This window comes from Scyliorhinus canicula, chromosome 18 (genome assembly GCF_902713615.1).
Source record: "Scyliorhinus canicula chromosome 18, sScyCan1.1, whole genome shotgun sequence".
Lineage (NCBI taxonomy): Eukaryota > Metazoa > Chordata > Chondrichthyes > Carcharhiniformes > Scyliorhinidae > Scyliorhinus > Scyliorhinus canicula.
The window spans coordinates 93,973,408-93,992,659 of NC_052163.1; the positions used below are offsets into that span (position 1 = coordinate 93,973,408).

Below are 19,252 nucleotides of genomic sequence, written 5' to 3' on the forward strand. Positions count from 1 at the left end.
AGCACATCCTAACCCCAATTTCAAAAACATCCTGCCCATCCCTTCATGGAACTTATTTTTGTCCATCAGTAACAGTATAAGGAATTTGCTTCCATACCGGAAACTTTCTTGACAAACCTGAATTGAGACATCTATCAAAACCTTCAAAGCATCTAGAAAACCTACTGCTTTGGTTCTACTGTCAATTATTTTCAACAATTGCTCTTCTCCAACTGCTGTTCACTGTGGCCTGTAGCACTCTTGCATCTGAGTCAGATGGTTCTGGGCTCAGTTGCCCCTCCAGGACTGGTGTACACGCATCAAAGCTGACACTCTAGCGGAGGTCTTAGGCTGCGCTGCAATATCAGAGGCATCATCGTTCGAATGAGATAGTAAACTGAGGCCTCGTTTGCCTGCTCTGGTGGATATAAAAGATCCCATGGCATGATTTTGAAGAAGAGCACGGGATTCATACCCAGTGGCCTGGCCAATATTTATCCCACAATAATTATCACAAAAATAATAATTTTATCATATTTGTTTGTGGGAGCTTGCTTGCACAAAACCTGGCTGCAGCATTTCCTACACGATAACAGTGACTACACTTCAAAAATACATTGACTGTAAGGCAATTTGAGACTTGAAAATGAAATGAAAATCGCTTATTGTCACAAGTAGGCTTCAAACGAAGTTACTGTGAAAAGCCCCTAGTCGCCACATTCCCGCACCTGTTCGGGGAGGCTGGTACGGGAATTGAACCGTGCTGCTGGCCTGCCCTGGTCTGCTTTCAAAGCCAGCGATTTAGCCGTGTGCTAAACCAAACAAACTTTGGTTTGTTAGTATTCCAAATGAGAAACCCAACAATTTGCAATTTGTAAAATTGTGAGGAAAGGATACTTTGTCCCAGGAGTGATAACACTGCCCAATAGGTACCTTTTATGTTAAAGCAAATTTTAATTTAAACACAGAATCACTCACATTAGCAAGAAAGTACAGTTCAAAAAGCACTTAATGAAGTTACAATCAGGTTTACTTGCTTTTCTGTGCAAAGACCTTGGGAAAAAAATTCCAGGAGCAAGGTGAAACCCAAATCCGATGACAACCTGCAAAACTACAGGCATACCTGGATCCACCTCTTTAATTACATCATAAGGCATTATTCGGTCTCCTCCCACTAAGATAACCCATGACCTGTCCACCCAGGATTAAGCATCACCCCTCAAATCACCCCAGACCAGGGGTCTTCCAAATCAAAACAATGTTCCATTACCTATCTATCTGTAAACAAGTAAATGGTTACAATCAATGCTCATCTCACTTTTATGACCCTCTAATCACAACTTTAGCAGATATACAGCATGCATCTTAAACCAGGATTTTTAATAACATTACTGCAATAAAAATACAATACAACTTCCAACATTTATCAAAGATTTAAAAGCACTATATAAACGCAAGTATTTTTTTCTTTCTTTTGATTAGGAGACTTTCCAGGAACAAGAGTAGGTCATTTCGCCCCACTCGAGCCTGTTTCACCAATCAATGAAATCATGCGAGATAACTCCTTACCCCTTAATATCTTTGGTTGACAAAAATTGATCAATCGCAGATTTAAAATTAGTTTTGATTAAACAAATTTTTTATTTATCTCTATACAAAGGTTTTGCCAATTTCAGTTCTGAGATCTGGCTATTTTTAAAAAAAAAGACTAAGCCCCTAGTCCTACACTCCCAGGTAGCACAAAAATGTTTTGTATCTACGGATTTCTCAACAACCCACCCAGATGTCAGTAAACAAAGTCAAACAATCTCACTGAAACTCTCACAAGGGATTCCAGACTGCATCTTCAAAACATCCCGCCTTGGAATTTATCGCCAAATTTCGCTCCAATTGGACGGCCTCACCAAAAGCCCACCTCCCAGGGTTTCAATCTCTACTTCAAAGTCTCAGTTTCCCTGGATTCCCAAGTCTGAACTCCAGCACAACTTTAGCTCTTTGGCCATGCTAAATCAAACAGATACTACTGTTGCAAAGGGTTATTTCAGCCCAATGGCCGCAGGCTGGAGTCACCAACCTTCTGCAGCGTCCTTCCAATTGTCAAGGCTTCTCCTTCACACTCTTGCAACTCTTTAATTATGGTGCTCTGCTCCTGGGTCACACAAGCCCGCTTTCTTTTAGGAATAGGCACATAGGTACTGTCCTTTGCCCGAAGAACGAGGAAAACCCACATGCGCCACCCTGCCCCCGGTCGTGCACGCATGCACCTTCCGAGGCCTATCGGAAATTGGGAGTTCACCCCTCTCAAAGAAAGGTATGTTGGATCTCATAAAAGACAAAATGTGACAAGAGTGGCATAATCTTTTATAAACAACGAAACTGTGCACAGAAGGCAACGTTTTAAATAAAGTGAGGTTGAACAATCAAGCTTCATGCTGCAAACACAAATTAACTGGAATGGAAAAAACGCATAATCAGTATTTAATTTCTCATCCATATACATTATAGGAGTAAAAATGACAACAGCAAGGAGTTTCAGTTGTGAGATTTTAAGAATGAGTTTGGGCTAGAGGTAACTCAGTACAAAGTAATGAATTGGTTTTGATTTCAACAATGGTAATGAAGTATGGAGAAGCAAGAGCATGTAGAAAAGATTATTGTATCCTATATCCTCAAATTAATTTGGACAATTTTGTTAAGCTATTTGCATTTTTCGCTAGCTCAGACTAAAATGGTTAAGACAGAAAGTCAAAAAAGCATGAGAAAATTATCAACCAATATTTTGGAAGCTTTGCTGTTCAAATGCTTCAGGTTTCCCTCCCAATGTCTTTTGTGTGCCCATGAACAGCCCCTCTTTCACGTCGCAAATAAGCCATATAAAGACATCTGCTTGACTATATAATAATAAGTAAAACCTCTTCTCCTCTAATAATATCACAATCAGTATTAGAGTTAAATAGGCAGAAAGTTCTTTTTAATAATGTTTTGAAACATCCCATTTAACAAGACCACATCAGGGCAGCACAAGTCACAGCGCCAGAGTCGATTCCCTGCTAGTTCACTGTCTGTGCGGAGTCTGCACGTTTCTCCCCGTGCCTGCGTGTCCCCGTTCTCTCTGGGTGCTTCTGGTTTCCTCCCACAGTCAAAGACGTGCAGGTTAGGTGGATTGGCCATGATAAATTGCCCTTAGTGACCAAAAGAAAGGTTAGGAGGGGTTATTGGGTTACGGGGATAGGGTGAAAGTGAGGGCTTAAATGGGTCGGTACAGACTCGATGGGCCATGGCCTCCTTCTGCACTGTATGTTCTATTGCTCAATACAATAGACCTATACTGTTGGTTAAAACTCAATATTCTTATTCTTCCAAGACATTTGTTTTTCCAAGATGTTTGAAGACAACATCAGCTTTTAAAAGCTATGCTGACAAGTACTTGTAGTGCAATCAATTGGAGGTAATGAATTAAGAGTTTTCAAAAACTGAATTAACACATTATGGTGCACTAGTTTACAGGATTCTCCCCCTTATATACAGCGTTATGGCAGCAAAGCATCAAGCAAATCCAGTCACAACCTGACTAAACAGCATTTCGACTCATTCTAATGACCATGACAACTTTAAGTCCGACTGGGAGTGCTATGCCACTGCGGTCAGGGTTGCTTTTTCAAAAATATGGGTGCCGAGTCAATTGAAATTTTCCAAATACATTTTGTGTTGCAGGTATTCAGTCCAGTATGGTTCAATTAGATTATTGTATGTCTTTCTTAATTTTACAGCATTTAATCTACCAAGTCTGAAAGGTGTATCAGCAAAATACAATATTTTCCAGATACAAGCCACTTCTATGTATGGGTTTTGAAGGCATGCAGTGCAGATCCACTAGAAAGTCATCTTGGCTCAGAGTTCAATATGTGGTGATATTACTTGAGCTAGGTTTACATTCCCCATAATATGGAAAGTGAAGGGGAATAACGTAATGGAGGATTAGGATTTTAAAAGGGAATTTATAGGATATCAAGACCTAGACATTTTCCATTGGTACAGGAGTTTGGCTTAAGGGGATACAACCTTAAACACCAGGTCAAGCCATTCGGGCGAGAAGTTAGGAAACGTTTCTTCACAGAAGGATAGAACCTCACCAACAAAAAGCACGAAGATGATAGCTCAATTCATAATATTATGGAGATGGCTTGAATTTTGCCAGGCAAGGGCACTTTTATTAAGTGATCGGCTGTCAAGAAAGGTGGATTGTGTTAGGATACAGATCAGCCACGATCTAACTGAGGGTTCAAACAAGTGCTCAAAATGCACATTCCTGGTTCCAACATTCCATTGACAGATAGATATCCTTTTCGTTAATTCCTTATCTAGTAAAGAAAAGATTTAGCTGCTAATACCATCAGTTACTCTAGTCATTAAGTCATCCTGACAGGTTAGATATTCTTAGGTCCAGTGATATTTAGTCATCCTTCTTGATGTATCTCCAACATTTGTCTAACATCAACCATCTCCATGTTTGCAGTCTGAATTCAGTTCACTAGTATCACCAGGCTCATCCTCAATCTTTTTTTTAAAAACTCAGATTGCCATTGTTATAACCACGAGAGCCACGGGATGACCTGATGATCTACCCATGGGGCTCGTGGAGTGCAACCCGCCCCTCAGCGGGCTTGTTAATTTCATAAGATAAAAGTCGGCCCAGATAGGAGCCTACGGCTCAGAATGGTACTGGCTGGGACTTAGACTGTTGCTTTGTATGTATATTTCCTAATGAGTTGAAAATAAACTACTTTGACTCTCTCTTTGGGCTCCTTTTGAACGATAATATTGGTGTTGAGGATAACTACCATTGGCGCTGCTGGCAGAGTACCGATACTTTTCAACGCAAAGGAATAAGATTTGCACTGTTTCAAAAATGCCACTATGCAGTAGACTCGACACATTCGATGTGGAAGACTGGGCTCAGTATGCAAAGCGCATGTGCTATTTTTTCAAAGCAAATGCAATTACTGGGGCTGATCACCTGTGGGGCCCCCACTGTAGGCGTCATAAAGGGCTTAACCTACCCCGTGGCCCCAGACTCCAAGAAGTTCGAGGAATTAGTGGCGCTCGTAACAAATCACTATGACCCCAAGCCGTTGGTCATTGTCCAAAAATACCAATTTAACACGGCCGAGAACACCCTGGACAAGTTGGTTACCAAATTTTAGCATGGCTACGCAAACTGGTGGAGTATTACCACGATGGGCCATCCCTACAGAGATGCTTTGTATGCGGAATAAATAATAAGGCAACCCAGCGGAAATTGCTGCTAAGCTATTGCTGGACCTAAAAATGGCCGAAGAAATCTCCTTCTCACGAGAGAGTGCAAAGGAGGGATTCCAGGACCTCCACGGGATGTCGGAGATGGAGATGAACAGCTTAGGACGCCCCCCAATTTAGACAAACAGCACCCCCTAGGAGTAGGACATCTGGAACCCCGTCCTGGCCTGAACATCATCGGGACCAGGCCCGGTGGCCAATGACTGCTGCTGCAATCAGGCGAGACGCCTCCCCAGAATCAATAGAGGAAGATCCAAAGTGGTGCAGCACTTGTGCCGGCGATACTGCAGAGATATGAAACTACAGATGAGCTAGCATCTCTGTGAGTGAGAATGAAAGATGAGTCATAGCCACAGAAACCCTAGGAAACAGGGTGCTAACGGCCACAGAAACAACAGGGAAGAGTGCTAATGGCAGTCTCCAGAGAGAACAAAAGGTGTGGAAGGCCAAACAGCAGAGAAACTAACATCAGAGGGTAAACTGTGACAAATGTAGATGCGGGTGGAGGGGAAGGGAGAAGCAAAGGAGAGAAAGGTTAAGGAAAGGTGGATAAGATGGGGAGGGTTAAATATATAATATATAAAGAAAGGTGATGCCACCACCAATCACATCTTGCCTTCACTCCCTGTCAGCATTCTGCAGAGACCGTTCCCTCCAAGATAATCTAGTCCACTCCTCCATCATACCCAACTCTTCTCCATTATGCATGGCACCTTCCCATGCAATCGCAGAAGGTGTAACACCTGCCCCTTTACCTCTTCCATGCTTACCATCCCAGGCCCTTCTCACTCATTCCAGGTTAAGCAGCGTTGCACGTGTACCTCTTTCAATCTGGTCTTTTGCACTCGCTGCTCCCAATTTCGTCTCCTCTATATCGGAGACACCAAACGCAGACTGGGTGATCGCTTTGCTGAGCACCTTCAGTCTGTGCGCATTCAGGACCCTGACCTTCCCGTTGCTTGCCATTTTAACACACAACCCTGCTTCCATGCCCACATGTCAGTCCTTAGCCTGCTGCAATGTTCCAGTGAAGCTCAACATAAACTGGAGGAACAACATCTCATCTTCGGTTTAGGCACACTACAGCCTCCCGGTCTCAACATCGAATTCAACAACTTCAGATGATTAGCTCTACCCCACCTCAACCCATTTCATTTTAACTGTCTTTTACCATTTCTTTCTCTCTCGTATTTCTTTATATATATTTATCATCCCCCCCCCCCCACCCACCCATCTTATCCATCTTTCCTTACCCTTTCTCCCCTTTGCTTCCCCCTCCCCCCACATCTACATCTGTCACAGTTTACCCTCTGATGTTAGTTTCTCTGCTGTTTGGCCTTTCACACTTTTGCTCTCTCTGGGGACTACCTTAGCACTCTTTCCCCGTGGTTTCTGTGGATATTAGCACCCCGTTTCCAAAGGTTTCTGTGGCTATGACTTATCTTTCATTCTCACTCAACAGTATAAATATTTCCCACTTCTCTGTCTTTGCTTTGACAAGGGGGTCATCTGGACTCGAAACGAGAGCTCTTTTCTCTCCCTACAGATGCGACCAGATCTGCTGAGATTTTCCAGCATTTTCTCTTTGGTTTCAGATTCCAGCATCTGCAGTAATTTGCTTTTTTGCACTAAACATAATTTGATATAGCTGTCAGTGCCTTATTGGGAGTTACACTATTGCTGTCAGGAAGTCAGACTGGTGAAATACGACGTCTTGATTTGGGCAACTTCACACTGTGCTACATTGTGTTTTTGTTGAAGTACAAAGCCGAAGCCACTCTACTTCAATTCCTACTGTCTAATCAAACTTATGAGATTGAGGGGTGAAAAGGAAATAAGAATTTAAATAATTCATTATTTAAAAGCTAACTTCAAAAAAATTATAACTCGATTAAGTTAAGGTTTTGTAAAGTTATGCTTTACAGATTCAGCATTTCTTGCACATCCCCAATTGCCCTTAGGAAAGTAATGGTGAGTTGCTTTCTTCAACTGTTCCAGTCCATCCAGTGTCGGTACACCCACAAGTGCTGTACATAATTCAATCTGCCATAAAATAAGGATGCAATATGCAAAAGAATAATTACTGAATTATTGATGAAGCTGAAAAACTGCTTTGACATCCATGTTCAATGCAATTACACTAAATCCTTTCAGGTTTATCACCTAAAATGATGTGTTAGGAAATGACAAGTTAATTACAGAGATGGATGGATCTCTTTTACATTGCTCAAACGGACGTTGTGCTTAATCAAGGTATGACAGTTCACAATCTTGCTGATGCATGAAGATCAAAACAGAAAGAGCATCTTTTAAGTGAGAACCTTCGTATGTAATTTTCAGGATGAAAACATGCTCGTCACAAAGTAAAGGGACAGAAGAGTAGACAGTTCCTTAGGTTATTGAAAACTATACAAAATCTAACTAGCATAACAAAATAAGTTTTGGCATTTTGGTTAGTTGGTTTGTTACCAAGTCATATAGACTGTTAGAAAAAGAAAGATAGTTTTAAGGGATTTATTTTTGTATTGGTAAACATTAGAATTAAGGTTCAGTTTAAGTGGGTTTAATTTAATGTTAAGGAAACTAGAGAAATAAAGGGAAGTTTCCAAGAAGTTGGAGATTAAAAGTACTACAACAGAGAACTGTTCAGTAAAGACAGACAGAGCGAGCTGAGAAGACTGCGAGGGGATGGTCTCCATATCACATGGGCTTCTGCTTGTGGGGGTCCCCATGCAAAGGTGCCCCTGTGGGTTGGGGTCCCCCTATCACAGGGGTCCTTGTGGGGTGGTTGCCCATCACAGGGTCCCTGCGGGGGGACCCCTTATTGCAGGGGTCAGTGTGTGCAGGAATCCCCCTATTACTGGGGTCCCTGTGGGCAGTTGGGGGGGGGGGGGGGGGGGGGGGGGGTTGGTGCGGGTCTGGCAGAGAGGTGTGGGTAGGCAGTTGAGGCTCTCAAATGGTCTCTACCAGCAATTGGCCCACTGAGAGGTCCATCACGCCAGGGCCATGCTGATAAGAACTATAATGATCCGTGCCCACATGATTCAGGGTCCTGGGACCAGAGAATAGCAGAATGACAGGAGCATAGTGCACCGGGCCCGCTAAATAGATGCAAATGAGTTATTAAGAGTAGTCAGAGAAGGTAAGCAAACTATACACTGACAATCATAATTTGTTGGCTCAGATAAATTTGCAAGCATTTAAAAGTGTCTGAATTAATAAGGGACAGTCAGCATGGACATTTAAAGGCAAATTGTGCCTTGGCAAATCTAATAGGCGCGTTTCTAAGTGTGGTAGCTGAGAACTGCCGCCAACTTCCTGATGCTTGGGCCGGTGATACCATCACCGCTATAAACCATTAAATAGTCCACTTAACGAAGGCCTACAGGCTTCACAAAGCAAATGGTGGTCCTGCCAGCTGATTTGCCGGGACCACACTCACCAGCCCCCTGCTGACAAAGGACAGCAGCATTCAAACACTACTGCACAACCAACCTCACTCAGCGCACAGCCAACCTCACTCAGCTCCCAGTCATGCTGCTGAGTAGTCTAGCCCCACGGTTTGGGGATGCCAACCAGGGCAGATGGGATGCCCGGATCCCCCGAGGATCTCGGAGGGTCAGCCACACGGCACCCAGAATAGCCTGGGAGGCAGTGGCAACTCAGCTTGGGGTGCGTCACCAGGAGAACCCCGTCACCAGGAGAACCGTGTCGTAAGAAGATAAACTATCTCCACTGGGCCAAATGGGTGGGCTGGCACCAGGCACCCCTGTGTCCCCCCCCCCCCCCCCCCCAAACAGGAATGCACTGTCACCACCCTCACGCAGCACCCCAGACCACCCATGTCCAGCTGAGCTGCTTACACTCCCAACCCCCTCCATACTCCCAACCTCCCCCATCTCCCCCTGCCCACATATGCCCCATCTCCACCCGAACGCCCTACACCCCTGCTATGAACGACACGTGCAGCTCACGATGTCCCCTCTGTGTCCCTGTAGGAGAAGTTGGCCCTTAACAGACTGGAGAGCGTCTAGACGGGTGGTGGGGCGCTGTACATCAGAATCCTCACCCCTCCCCCCCAAACGAGGAATGGGCGCCGGTGGTCGCGGGGGAGCTGAGGACAGATCTGTCACTGACGTAGAGGTTGGCATGCAGAGTGAGGCGAGGTTCCACCGGCCCCCACCCAGATGACCTGTCACACGGGCCATGCAGACTGACCCATCTCTCCCACTGACCACATGTCCATTCTACAGCAGGATCTTCATCCGACGATGCCAGCCCATCTGGTGCCTCCCATGAGAACACCTTGAAGGGTGCTCAGAGGATACCACCGTAATCGTGGCACAGCTATCATCCCCACCCACCACCAGCGCAGACACATACCTCGGTGATAGACAGTACTGGACAGGCTTCTGGGTATATTCTGCTGAGCACCACAGTTGCTGATGCACATCAGATGGAGGCAGGAAGGCCCAGGCGAGACAGCGGTCTGCTGGATCCCAGGACTCAGCTCCACCCCAGTCAGATGCTGAGCCTCTGGATCAGGTTTACCTAGAGATGATGCAGTCGATAGGGTGCAACCACGATATTCAGAGGGGGTTGTCAGCGACAGTTCAGCACGTCCATACCCGATTGGAGGAGTCCCAGAGGCTATGGGCGCCGTCAATTCGTGCAACTGAGGCCAACATTGCTAGGATGGCGACCACAGTGGAGAGCCTGGTGCATGACGTCAGCCGCATGAGTGGAGGTGTCCAAGTGTCCATGGCTGAGCCGCTCGACAACATGTCCCAGTCACTGGGGGACATAACTCACTACCAAATGGACCTTGATGGGGCGGTGCGGAACACAGTCTCATGTGGGCTTAGCCAAGGCACTGCTGGACATGTCCCAGTCTCAAGTGGGCAAAGCCGAGAAGCTGCAGAGCTTGTCCCAGACGCAGGTGGGCATTGCCAGGGCACTCCAGAGCATGTCGCAATCACTGAGGAGCATCACAGAGGGCGCCAACACTGTGCTGCAGAATTTGGGAGTCGCCAGGGCTGGCAGAGTCAGATGATGCAAGAGAAGCCAGGCCTCCATCCAACTGACCCTCCTCCCGGAGTGAACCCCAGGGCCCTATGAGCACCGATCGGGAGGAGGCGGCACTGGATGCCAACCTGGAGCCATCCTATGGAGCCGCAACAGCGACCACCGGCGTTGCCAAAAACCACCCCTCTGACAATGGCACAAGTATAGCAACGGGAGGAGTATAACCAGGGAAAGATTAGAGCCCATTAAGGACCAATGGGGAAATCTGCAGGTGGAGCCAGAGAACATTGGGAGGGTGTTGAACGGAAATTTCACTCTGGCCTCGGGAGAGGTGTCAGAGGACTGGAGAACAGCTAAATTGGTCCCATTACTTAAGAAAGGTTGCAGAGACAAGGCAGGGAACTACAGACCAGTGAGACTCACGTCAGTGGTTGGAAAACTACTGGAGAAGATTCTGAAGGAAAGCATCTTGGGGAGGCAAGGTTTGATCAGGCATAGTCAGCGTGGCTTTGTCAGAGGCAGGTCATGCCTAACAAATTGGATTGAATTTTTTGAGCATGTAACAAAGCGTGTAGATGACGGTAGTGCAGTTGACGTAGTTTACATGGATTTCAGCGAAGCCTTTGATCCCACATGGGAGACTTAAAAAGAAGGCAAATTCACATGGGATACAAGGTGATTTGATACGGTGGATTCATAATTGGCTTAGCCGGGCAGCAAGGTGGCGCAGTGGATTAGCCCTGTTGCCTCACGGCGCCGAGGTCCCAGGTTCGATCCCGGCTTTGGGTCACTGTCCGTCTGGAGTTTGCACATTCTCCCCATGTTTCCATGGGTTTCGCCCCCACAACACAAAGACGTGCAGGGTAGGTGGATTGGACACGTTAAATTGCCCCTTAATTGGAAAAAAAAATGAATTGTGTACTCTAAATTTATAACAAACAAACAAAAAAAAAATAATAATAATTGGCTTAGCAGTCGGAGACAGTGGATGATTGTAGAAGGCTGCCTTCGTGTCTGGAAGCAACTGACCAGTGGTGTACCACAGGGATCCGTGCTGGGCCCCCTATTATTTGTCATTTATATAAATAACATAGATGTCTATGTGGTGAGTAGGATCAGTACGTTTGCAGATGACACAAAGATTGGCTGGTTGGTTAACAGTGAGGTTAAGTGGCGATCCAGTGGCGGCCATGGAGTGAGCGGTCACACATTTGGTGGCTCCCGCTCAAGGTGTTTTTTTTTGTCTTTTCCCCACCCGAAAGGCAAAGTTCTTGATGGCAGGAGTGCCTGTAGAAGGCGTTACTTGTAGATGGATTCAGAAACTAGGAGATGGGCGAGAAGAGCTGCTGGAATTGGAGAATCTTCGTGATGTGCCACAGGATAAGATGGTGGACGGCAAGGGGGCTGTTCTGCCCACCAAGTGGTCAACAGAGCAGCTAGTGGAAATTCTGAATGCAAAGTTCAGTCAGCAGAGGAAGGAGGCCCTGGAAGCTCTGGCCAAAGTGGTGGAACCGATTAAATAGGGATCAAAAGAGTGGAACAGAGTCTCAGGGCTGGGTGATCCAGAAAATGGAGGTGACGGTGGGTGAGCATGAGAGCTGTTGTCCTCCTTGGTGTCGGACGTGGGGGGGGGGGTTGATGCGGGAGACGCAAAAAAGGCTGAAGGAGCAGGGGAAGGTTCTGGGGAGTTGCTCCAGGAAATCCAAAGGCATAGAAGGTGCGGACGCCGGCCTGTAAGTAGCCAAAATGTTGGAGAAACTGATGGGGGAGGGGGCCTTTAATCAGCTCCTGGAGATCGACCGAGCACAACAAGGCGCTGATGAGGCCCCAAGCAGGCTAGTCGCCAAAGGCAATGATGATGCAATTGCATCACTTTTTGGATAAGGAGAAGATCAATTGATGGGCGAGGCAGAGAAGGAAGTGCACCTGGGAAACAATGAGATGCGGGTGTAGAAGGACTTGGGAGCACAGCTGGCGAAGAAGAGGGCTGGGTTTAACTGAGTCAAGGCTTTCCTCTTTAAGGAGGGGGAGAAGTTTGGCCCGCCTCTGGATGACTATCCAAAAGCACGGCACGAGTACTATTTTGGCACACCAGAATAGGCAATGGAGTTCAGGAGGGCCAATGGACTGGGAGGAGAGTGAGGACATTGAACTGGAGGAGTTTTGGCGTGTATATGTTTATTTGTTCTCTGAATTTTTTCCCCATTTGAGGTGTTTTGTTTGTCTAAATGGCGGGGCTTTTTGGATGCAGGCTGTTCATGGGGAACATCGATGGTGAGTGCACCTTTTGCTGCTGTTTAGGGGAGTATGGATGGGAAATTGAAGGGGATAGGGAGGTTGGCTAGTTTACGGGAATGCAGTGCGTTGTCAGGAAGTAGGAGTGGATGGGGGGGGCGGGGAAATGTGGATGATATTTTGTTAAGATTGGGGGGAGGATTGCTGACAAGATTCTGGTTGATGTGGCGCATTTGGAAAAGGATTGATGACGGTGGACATCCAAGGGTGGGCCTGGAGTGTCGCATGACATGGGCCGGGGGCAGGCCCAAAAAGAGGTATGGCTGAAGTCCACTGACCAGGCTGATCACAGGACCAGTTGTCAGGGCCCATAGCCTTCACAGTATCCAGTGCCGTCAGCAGTTTATTGATATCACATGGAGTGGATTGAATTGACTGAAGACTGGCAACTTTGATGCTGACGACCTCCAGAGGAGGCAGAGATTGGATCACCCTTCTGGCTGAAGATTGTTGCGAATGCTTCAGTGTTACCTTTTGCACAAATGTGCTAGGCTCCTCAATCATTGAGGATAGGATACCTATGGTGCCATCTCTTCCAGCCAGTTGTTTAATTGTCCACCAACAATCATGGTTGGGTGTGACAGGACTACAGAGCTAAGACCTGATCCGATGGTGTGGAATCATTTAGCTCTGGTTATTACTTGCTGCTTACACTATTTGGCACACAAGTAGTCCTGTGTTGTAGCTTCAACACAATGACACCTTATTTTAGGTATGCCTGATGTTACTCCTGGCATGCCCCTTGCACGCTTCTTGAATCTGGATTGAGCCCCTGGCTTGGTGGTAATGGTGGAGTGGGGGATATATCAGGCCATAAGATTAGATTGTGGTTGAGTACAATTCTGTTGCTGATGGCCCACAGCACTTCATGGAAGCCCCATCTGAGATCGGTTTAAAGTCTGTCCTATTTAACAAGATGATAGTGTCATGCAACACTATGGAGGATATCCTCAATGTGAAGACAGGACTGCATCTCCACAAGGACTGTGCGGTGGTCACTCCTACCAATACGGTCATGGGCAGATGCTTCTGCAGGTTGGTGAGGACGAGGTTAAGTATGTTTTTCCCTCTTGTTGGTTACCTCAACACTTGTCGCAGTCTCAGTCGAAGAGCTATGTCCTTTAGGACCCGGCCAGTTTGGTCTGTGGTGGCACTACTGAGTCACTCTTAGTGATGGACATTGAAGTCCCCATCAGAATACATTGAGTCCTTGCTAACCTCAGTGCTTCCTCCAAGTGGCGTTTAACATGGAAGAGTACTCATTTATCAGCTGAGGGGTCAGTATGCGATAATAAGCAGGTGGTTTCCTTGCCCATGTTTGACCTGGTGCCATGAGACTTAATGGGGTTCAGAGTCGATGTTGAGGACTCCCTCCCGACTGTATACTACTATGCTGCACCATCTCTGCTGGGTTTGTCCTGATGTTGAGACATACCCAGTAAGAGTGATGGTGGTGTCTGGGACATTATCTGCATGCCACGATTCTGAGAGTATGAATCAGGCTGTTGCTTGAATAGTCTTGTGGGACAGCTTTCCCAATTTTGGCCCAAGCCTCCAGATGTTACCAAGAAGGACTTTGCAAGGTCGACAGGGTTGGGTTTTCCGGTTTTCAGTGCCTAGGTAATGCCGGGTGGTCTGTCCCGTTTCATTCCTTTGTGTTTTCTTTGTAGCGGTTTGTTCAGCCATTTCAGGAACGCGTCAACCACATTGCTGTATGACTGGAGTCACATGTAGGCTAACCAGGTACGGACGGCAGTTTTTTCCCCAAAAGGACATCAGTGAAGCAATTGGATTTTTACGACAATCGATAATGATTTCATGGTCTTTCATTAGACTTTTAATTCCAGATGCTTTATTGGGTTTGGTGTTTACTTTAATCCATGGTGGGATTTGAACACGGGTCCCCAAGAGTACCCTGGGTCTCTAGATTACTAGTCCAGCAACAATACCACTGTGTCACTGCCTCCTCTAAAACAGTAAGAAAGTAATGGTAGCTGTGACATCACTACGACTGCCTATTTCCATTTCTGTAACACCACCTGACTATGCCCTTGCCTTAGTTCATCTGCTGCGAAAACCCTTATGTAGTCTTTGTTACCTCTAAACTTAAATATTTCAAAGCACAGTATCAATTTCTACTCTGTAAATGGCAGTCAATGAAGACGATTGTCCTTGTCCTCTTATGCCAAATTCTATTCAGCCACTAACTATGCGCTTGCTGATCTACATTGACTTCTAATCAAGCAATGCCTCAATTTAAAAATTCTCCCTCCGTGGCCTTTTACTCCCATAGCTGCAATTGCCTCCAGCTCCAAAAGTTTCCAAGATATCTGTGCTCATCTAATTCTGGCCACTTCCTCAGCATCCCCAATTTTAATTGCTCCGCCATTAGTGGCCATCTTCGGCTGCCTCGGCCCAGGTTCTAGAATTCTACCGTAAACCCCTCTGCCCCTTTTTGCTTCTTTGAGATGTTCCTTAAGACCTCTCTTTTTAACCAAGCTTATAACCCTGATATTGCCTTTCACGACAGTTTCAAATGAATTTTTAAAATCCCCTATGAAGTGCATTGGGACTTTTTATTACATTAAAAGGCAATAAATACAAGTTGGTGTTTCACACAAAATATTGGTTCGACTGGACATGCAACAACTTACACAGTTGGCACCCCCATAGAGAAAGACCATTCAAGCATAAAGAGCTCACAATGTGGATTCGTCAGGATGAAGCTAGGAATGGGAAGCTACCATTGTAAGAAAAAACTTAAAATATCAGCGTAATTCATGAAGTGCAAAAAGGCAAGGAGCTTTAATTGTGAATAAAGAAAGACGATTTCCTCTAGTTTGGGTGTCATGACAACAGGTCATGAATTTATGACATTTTCTAAAAGGGTGGGGAGGAGGGTTAGAGGAAAGTTATTGACACCAAAGATTTTATGTGCATGGCATACTTTGCTGCAGAGCTGAGGCAGAAGCTACATCATATTTTAAAGGGAAAACTGCATAAATATTTGAAGCAGAGGAAGCTATAGAGCCATAGGAATAGAGCAGTTAATTTGGATTGCTCGAACAAAGAACAGGCACAATGAGTCAAATGGCCTCCTTTTCTGGTGCAACAGCATATGGTTTCATTGTCCCATGTGCAACCCAGAAAAATATGCTGCAAATAATCACAGACCAAGCTCATGCATGAGAATTAACTACATGGGTGAGGTACCAGAGGATAAACAGCATCTACAAAGCCATGTCCAGCATGAACTGGGAGAGAACACATGCTCAGCTCTTTTAAGATAATATGCCCTGGCGCTTACAACAAATGATTTATGACATAGCCAGTGTATAATGATTTTGAACTATTCATGTTGATGTTAACTAAACTTAAACTTGTGGACTTATCTTCGAGGTTTCTATTTTCAATTTAATGTTGGCAGCAGATTAGAAGGGCCCAATTTCAGATGAATATACTGTCGGGAAAGTTTTTCTCTCCAACAACAAAAGATTGCTTTACAAATCCTAGTTAATGGCTATGAACTTTAGAAATCTGCTATGTTATGGAGCATACGTTCTCCAGGAAAAATCAATTTAATCATATCTAGGTTTCATATATAAATGGCTTATTTTAGTTTTCTTACTTAACCCGATATGTTTCTGGATTTATTTGCTATGTTCCAAACATGTCCTCAACATTCTACCAGAACAAGTGGCACATTAGAAAAGTTTGAGAAAAATATTGGGCGGAATTCTCCGCTCCCCACATGGCGTGGGAGAATCGTGGGAGGGCCTCCCGACATTTTTTACACCCCCCCCGGCGCCCCTGTGATTCTACCCCCCCTTGGAAAAATCGCTGCACGCTGTTTTACACGGCGAACGGCGATTCTCCGAGCCCGATGGGTGCCCACCGATTGTCAGGCCTGCATCCAAAACAGACGCACTCTTTCCCCTCCGCCGCCCGGCAAGATCAAGCCGCCACGTCTTGCCAGGCGGCGGTGGAGAAAGACTGCACCGCGCATGCGCATGTTCACATCGTCTGCCGCTGATGTCATCCGCGCATATGCGGGTTCCTGCACATGCGCGGATAACATCCGCGAAGCGCCGTTCGGGCGCCATTTCCGGCGGCCGAGAACGACGGGGGCCCGTTAATAGCCCCCCAGGGGGGGGGTGAATTAGGTGCGGGGTGCGGACCCCAATGCCGTCGTGAATCGCGGCCAAGTTCACGACGGCCTCCGCGATTTTTGGAGCCGGCGGAGAATTCTGCCCGTTAATTGTGAGGCTGCTACCTTCTAAAGGGATGTACATTAACATACAGGCAGGATTCCTAAAGCCGATCATCGCCCATTGCACAAAAATGCAGATGTACATAGAAGAGAGGGGGCTGGTCTAGCTCAGTGGGCTAGTCAGCTGGTTTGTGATGCAGAACAAGGCAAGCAGCGCGGGTTCAATTCCCGTACCAGCTGAGAATTCTGAATTCTCCCTTTGTGTTCCCGAACAGGCACTGAATGTGGCGGACTAGGGGCTTTTCACAGTAACTTCATTGCAGTGTTAATATTAGCTTACTTGTGACAATAAAGCTTATTAATTTATTTTATTTAGATAGTGTTCAGCTTTAATTTTTTCCATGATGCAATAGCTTGGTGATACATGATCAGTCAGAAAAAGCACCCCAACCCGCAAGGGGGATCAACAGGAAAAGATGACCGGGGAAAATTGAGATTTCTTTTTATACAGCAGCTTATGTTTCAGCTATTTATTGCATGGAGCAGTAAGTTATAATTTACAGTAAACCACACAAAATCACAATGCCCCTCGGGTTAAGTTTCCATAATAAACTTGAGCATAAATACAACACAGTTTATGATCCACATTATATTCTACATATCACAAGAAAACACATCACATATTCCCCTGGAGTGCAAATGAGGTCTGTTTGATTTAAAGGGAGTGTAATTTATGGAAAACTCCGATAAGGATACTTCTTAAATTCAGCTACTCATTGGAGAAGTCCACAATATGCACTTTAAAAGATAAAGTTAAAGGACATATTTTAAACTGGTTGCTTGGCCAGTTGCTATTCTTTGAGTTGCATCATCGTGCCCTTTTATTTTTGAAATGTATGCAGACTGAAGTTGGCAAGTAAGCAAAGATGAATGACTACATAGCCCTTAAATTTAAGTTGAATCACGACACAAAAAGGTTAAAGTAAATCTACAACAGCAATAATTCAATTTGTACATATTTAAGACAGGCTAAATTGACCACAAATATCCATTGCCTGGATGTTTTAACTGCCACTGGACAATTTCCCTGCTCGCTAGGCGCCTTGCAAATATCTCAGAGACTTCAGAGAGTTTCAATTTATTGACCCGAATAGTTGTACAAGAAATGTCACAGAAAAAAATTTACTCTAACTCCTGCATAACTAACACCCCAATCACTGACAATAACCCTCCCCCAACTACCACCCTACACTTACTGTACCCATCTTATCCCTCCACTACAATTCATCCACTTTCACAAACTCGGTCTTTAAACTTACCATAAGGCAGCTTGGCGTAAAATCGGTGTGTGTCCTGTCTTTCCCCTAACTTTACTCTGCTGCAACAGAGCTCTTCAAGGAACATTACACTCCTGATTTCTGGTAAAGCTGGCTTGGGACACTCGGCAAGAAGTACGGAACAGCATTGAGTCAGGAGAAAGCTCAAATAGAGTGGCAGTCCAACAATGATTGCTGCTCCTCAGAAGATCCAGGCCATTATGTTGATATCGTTCATTGATATCATTGAATCATATAGTACGGGTCTACCCTGACAAAACAACACTAAATCTACACCAATCTACTTTCTTGAACTTGGTCCATAACCTTGCAAGGTGCGACATTGTTAGGTTGTTAGGTTACGGGTATAACGTGGGTTTGAGTAGGGTGATCATTGCTCGGCACAACATCGAGGGCCGAAGGGCCTGTTCTGTGCTGTACTGTTCTATGATCTATGATCTATTTCAAGTGCTCATCAATGTGCGTTTGAAAGGTTGTGAGGTTTCCGGCCTCTACTGCCCTCCCAGACTGTGCATTCCAGACACCCAGCATTCTCTGGATGAAAAAACATTCCCTCAAATCCCCTCTAAACCTCCTGCCCCTCACCGTAAAGTTATGCTCCCTCATTATTAACCTTTCAACCAAGGGGAACAGCTGCTTCTGATCCACCCTGTCCACATCCCTCATAACCTTGTACATCTCTATCAGGTCCCGCCCTCAGCCTTCTCTGCTTTAAAGAAAACAACCCGAGCGTAAGCAGGTTCTGTTCATAGCTCAAATGCTCAATGCAAGGCAATATCCAGGTGAATCTGGACATCTCTGTACTCTCTCCAGTATAATCACATTCTTCCTACAGTGAGGTGACCAGAACTGCACACAGTGCTCCAGCTGTGGTCTAACCAAAATTTAGGCTCAGCTCAAACATACCCTCCCTGCTCTTTTGATCTCTGCCACGACTGATAAAGGCAAGTGTCCAGTATGCCTTAGCTACCCTACTAACCTGTCCTGCCACTTTCAGGGATCTGTGGTCAAGCACCCCCAATTCCTCTGAGCTTCCTCGTGTCCTTCCATTCATTGAGTACTCCCCTATCTTGCTACTCCTTCCAAAGAG

At 45.6% G+C, this 19,252-nt stretch overlaps 1 protein-coding gene across 1 annotated transcript in view; it reads right to left on the reverse strand.

Moving 5' to 3' along the window:
* Positions 1-19,252, reverse strand: part of mydgf (myeloid-derived growth factor) — a 65,430-nt gene that overhangs the window by 6,046 nt on the left and 40,132 nt on the right. The window lies entirely within an intron of this gene.